Raw genomic sequence first — 5,945 nt, forward strand, 5'->3', positions numbered from 1 at the left:
TGCTTCACTGGGTTACATGAATGACATTTGCGCGCACAAGGATGCCCTTGAGGACGTAAGCGGGATGTGGCAGGAGGGGGGCACGTAGCGGTTGGGTGACAGCAACATCATCTTTCAGACACTTCTCAAGGGGAAAGAGCTCACGTCAGCAACTGGTTGGCCAGATGCTTAACTGCAATGAGAGGCACCTCCGCTGATTCACCCCCAAGGACCCATTTAGTGACAGCCAAAAGAGAAAGGTCAAGAGCTGCGTCTGTGCTGGGTTGCCTTGCCTGCCTGAGCAGCTCCTGAGAGAAAGGAGAGCGGGATAAATCCACCTGCACACATCCCAGGTGGAGGCGGGTCAGAGCAGGGAACGGGACCCAGGATGAGCTGAGATTGCTGTGGGCATTTCCCCCCCCATTGCTTTTTAATTCACAACATCAGTTCTTGGCTCTTTGTGAGGCGGAGGGGTCCAGAAATGTGAAATGTCAAAGGAGAATATCTGAAGCCTCCTGTTCAGAATTACTATGGCTACGTAGTGGCAAAGTACCAGAAGAAATGGCACGCAATGGCTGGGAAAGCAAAAAAAGAATAATCAATTTCATTCACCTAGCTCTGCTCCCACATGAAGCCGAACATTTATTGAGGCTGACAGAGGAACACAGAGGCCAGTATTGTGCAGTTTTTAAAAATCCAAGACTGTAAAATGCTTTTTCCTTTGTACCCTTAGTATTCCTTGAATTATACATAGCAATTTCCTAAGCCCAAATCTCAGATTTTTGAAACTTTACAAAACTTAGACATCTCTCCCCCAAAATGTCATGACTTGTTTGGATTAATGAGAGCCATGCATTCCCACCGTAATTAGAAACAACAGAGTCACTCCAGAATAATGCTTCTGGACTACCAAGTATTTGAAACAGCCTTTCTACCGCACCTGCTTTTTATCAACCCAACATTATGTTTCTGGTATTGATAGGAAAAAAAAATAATCCAACTGGGGATCTTTTGAGGTAACAGGAGTACAGCAATATGAGCACAACGAATCTGCCCCTGTGCGGGGAACTGGCAGAGAAAACAGAAACCAGCTTTTCCTTTTGTACTCGGCCATGGCTCCCTCATGGCCTTCACCTCGGAGTAGATGATGCCATGAACCGAAGCGCCTCCCTGGGTCCTGCGGATGTTTCAGCTCAGAGCCTGGAGAAACAGAAAATGCAAAAACACTCAGCGCGGTAGCTAACTTTGCAAACACCTGGCAAACAGTGTTAGCAAGTTCCCTTGTGTTTTCTGAAGAAGGTATCATTAATCCTTAGAAAATAGCTTGGTCGTACTACTGTTCTTTGATCTATTTTGTGAGGAACTCAGTTACAGAAACAGTTGGGATGCTAAGATCCATCCATAAATAATGCCCTATTTTCATCTCTATCTAACCTAAATATTTCTGTGAACTCTCCCAATTAAAACGCTGTCGTGGCTTCATTGCTTGTGCTGGGCAGGTAGCGGCAGCCGCGTGTTAATTCAATTGCTACTCATGTTAATGCCATCTGTCCCTGCACAGGGAGTTCATCTGAAATTCAGCAATAATTTGTGTCCTGTTGGAGTTTGTTGCGGAAGCTGCTCAACAGAGGCGTTACCTATACGGACCAGACAGCGGTAATTTTGTTTTATGGGAAGGCCTTTCTGGTTAGCACACTTCTTTCAAAGAAAATGTCTATAAAGTCACATTTCAGTATGTGGGAAATAATTTATTATTAATCAAAGGAATCAGGACAGAAATTATATGCCTTGTTATTCTTACTTATTATACGTATCAAATTAGGAATTAAGAAGATACTGTATTTGTTCTGAAGAGCTTGCAAGGACACCGAACACCATCTCTCCTGCTGTTCGAGTCACAGCCGTGCTACTGTACAGCTGCAAAGAGCCACTATACACAATATGCTTACAAGCTAGTAGTCGGCTTGCCCCAGTGCAATTCCATTTCGATGGGTTTTTAAGTCCTGAGATTCCTAAAGACAGCATAATGCAGTGAAGCATGCCATCTTTGGAATAAATACCATTGTTTACCAAATGGTTAGCAGGCCTCTTGCTGAGGTTTCTCTTTGACTGCGGATGTTCAATATCCACTTACATAGAGTATACGCAGTCACTGAGATCTCAAACTGGAAAAACATTCTGTTTTGAGGTGCCATCCAACCACTTACATCCCACTGAAGTCGCTGGAATTTAAGCAAGTACTTGGTGCTACGCATGGGCACAAATTCACCACAACCAAGTGCACAAGTAGGCACAGAACAGTCCTACAGTTATGATTGCTCCAAAGAAAGGCACTTGAAGGTGCTAATACATGTCTACTAAATAAAGAGCTGAACTAGATCCAACAAACCTGTTAAAAATAACGCCAGTTATTTTTAGTTATCAAAGCTGCTCTTCACAGGACGTCCACCACATACGCTGGAAAGGTTCTCTATAGTTAGCGGTGTGTTTTCTGGCCAAAGGGAGGAGGAAAAGGTTTTCCTAAAAATGGAGCTGACCCTTTGGAAAAGCAGGAATATCCAAAATCCTTAGAACAGAACCATGTGGCCTTCAGTGCAATTGCCTAAGATGTGAGGATTTTTGCCAGCTGTGTTGCAGACTGCATTGCACAGTATCACAATGTGCATGTTTTTTAATTAGGGCAGCAAGGCTAAAGGTAGGAATTGTCCAGTGTAGATCATGCACGTGAAAGAGGTGACAATGCTGTTTCAGACAATTTCAGCCCTTTGAAATGTTGCTCTCGTGTGACATTTTGGCAAAGCTTTTGTCTCATTTAAAAAAATGAAAAAGGAGTATTTGTATTTCACTGGAATGCTATTTTATCTCAAGGGTCTATGTTGAGAACACGATTACGGACATTACTGCTTTACAAGAGGACACTTTGACATCCTCTGTTCTCCAAGCCAGCGGAGGACATTCATTCTGTTCTTCCACTGCTGCTGCAGGACCCGCCACTGACGGTGATGGAGGCTCACAGTCCAGCAGGCCATTGCTTTCTCCTCAAAACACACCCCAACTATGGATCTGGATCTCTCAAACTAGCCTTTCCACAGGTGGGATTCTTATTCCTCTCATAAAACAGTACCAAAAATGCAGCAGTAAATTTAAAATTACCACAATGGTGAAATTAATCAGTTCCGAGATTGTGATTGTGAGGGAATTCAAAAGAGTAATGACTAGGAAGAGACAGCCAACAAACGTATTCAGATATGCTGAACTCTGAACACCTTACCTCTTTCCAACATGCTGATCCATCATTTTTTGTCATGGAAACTCCAGCAGGCATGGTTAGAGAAGGAAAAAGGTGCTTTTCTTCAGATGGCTCTCCCATTGGAGATGAAATTTTAACAGTAAATGAAGTGGAATAAATACAATATTTAGATTTAGAGCAGAATAGAAAGCATTGATAGGACTTCGTGTTTTTTTCTGGTTGGAAAAGTTAACTACTTCTGATTTATGTGAAACATATCTAGATGTCAATACATATTGACCCCAATCTGTATAAATGAAGAGCTTCCAGGAAGAGTAGTGGGAGAGAACACAAGCCTAATTATTACACAAGTAATAATTATTGCTCTGTTTCTGACCCATACATTTAGGCATGTGCACACCATGAGCATGAGGTGTCTGATTCAAAGAGGCTTATACAGTGGATGCTGCCTCTAGGAAAACAAACTTGAAATGGCTTCTACTATTACACTTACCAACCCACATGCACAGGGTGGGCTCCAGCAGTCAGGGAATTGGAATGAACACCACTGATTGTTTCAGCCCTCTTTGGAACTGGAAATTTCAAGCAAAAATCTGCTTTTCTCAACTTTTACTTCTTCTAGCTATACGCAGAGAAGGCCAGGACATTAAAATATAACTTTCAAGGCATAGTTCAGTCTTCACAATTCTCATCTTTGCACAATCAGTCAAGACCAATTTCATTTTTTTTCTTCACAGAGCTGAGGATTTTGAACAGGCCGTACCAGCTAGCTTCCCCCTCTTTCTTCCTGGTCAAGGTTGAAAAAAGAGTTGTGTGCTGTCAAAAGGGTTGTGTGCTCCTCCTTGAAGATTTGATCATTTCAGTGAGTCCATAATTTTACAGAGTATTTAGTTGTTCTGTTGCAACACACTAAAAAGTAGAAAACAGCTTCCCCCCTGCTAAATCTTCTTAAACAATAATCCATGATCTTACTGTGCCCGGTAAAATCACAGAGCAGATCCTCCTGGAAAACGTGTTGAAACATACAGAAGGCAGGGGCTGAGGAGAGACAGACAACACGACAAATCGTGGCTGACAAATGTAGTGGTCCTCTATGATGGAGTGACTGCATCAGTGGACAACGGAAGAGCTACAGATGTCATCTGTCTGGACTTCTGTAAGGCCTTTGACATGATCCTTCACAACAACCTTCTCTCTAAATTGGAGAGATATGGATTTGATGGGTGGTCTGTTGGATGGATAAGAAACTGGTGGGATGGTGGTGCCTGAAGAATTACAGTCAATGGCTCGATGACCAAGTGCAGATCAGTAACCAGCAGCGTCCCTCAAGGGTTCATACTAGGACCAATACTATTTAGCATCTTCCTTAATGACATGGGTAGTGGGATTGAGTGCACCCTTGGCCAGTTTGCAGCTGACACCAGGCTGAGTGGTGCAGTTCATTCACTAGAGGGAATGAAATCCCTCTTCATCCAGAGGGACCTTCATAGGCTGGAAGAGTGTGCCTGTGCAAGCCCAATGAAGTTCAACAATGCCAAGTGCAAGGTTCTGCACCTGGGTTGGAGAAATCTCCGGTATCAGTACAGACTGAGGGAATGGATTGAGAGCAGCCCTGCGGAGAAGAGCTTTGGGATACTGGTGGAAGCAAAATTTGACATGAGCAGGCAACGTGTTCTTGCAGCCCAGGAAGGCAATCGTATTCTGGGATACATAGTAAGAAGCGTGGCCTGCAGGTCGATGGTGGTGATTCTCCCCCTCTACTCTGTTCTTGTGCGACCCCACCTGAAATTTAATAGGCATCTTTCTATCTTAGACAAATTACCCAGTTATACAAAGGAGAGCAGTAAATAGCGATTAAAGCATATAACAGCAGCTGGAGACATGGTTTTGCAGCCTTAAACTCTGATTTGCTTCAATTAGCAAGTCATTTTATTTCCATGTGACTTGTTTTCCTATCACAAGAGAAGGGTCATACCATACGTACAAAACTAAAATGTTTTGTATGTTTACTTGGGTGTAAAATGTGGCTATACTATTTCTTTAAGTCCAGGAAAGGACACCAGCCAAGAGAAGGCAAGGGATGTTTCCACAAAAGCCCAAACCCAAACCAACACGATAAAGAGGTTACGGACAAAGTTATTTACTCTCTATTTATATAATTCATTCCCTTTTGCCTAACAAAATATTCTATTTAATTGGGTTGTCGTTAAACACCTTCTGAAATCATATTTAAACTCCGCCTGCTTGTAACCTCCTATAAAGGGAATGGAGGTGTGGAAGGGCAGAGGTTTTCCTCAGCTGGAGAAGAATGAGTTGTGCGGCTGGTTCAGTTTAATCTGTTACATGTCTCATTTAGTTATAAATGCAAACTACATACAAAATGCAAACTATCCACTTCGCAGTGGATCAGCATTTCTACTCGTGTATGAAGTACGCTACACTCTCTTCCAAGTTAAAATCAGCCTTATTCCCAATGATGCCCACAGCAGCTGCAATGCAGCATGAGTGGAAAAAAAAGAATAAAATGCAGTAATTCAAACTGGTCTTTCCCAGTAGAGACCCAGAATTTTCTTTGATTCTTGCCCTTCTTATTAATGGCTTGTCCCTTCCCCTCCCATGTTTCGCTAAAAAAATCAGTAATTCAGCAGGAGTAGATTTAATCATTCACCATTGGGGGGTAAAAAGATAAACAGATACCAGTAAGGACTCTTGAAAC

This window comes from Chroicocephalus ridibundus, chromosome Z, assembly GCF_963924245.1.
Source record: "Chroicocephalus ridibundus chromosome Z, bChrRid1.1, whole genome shotgun sequence".
NCBI lineage: Eukaryota > Metazoa > Chordata > Aves > Charadriiformes > Laridae > Chroicocephalus > Chroicocephalus ridibundus.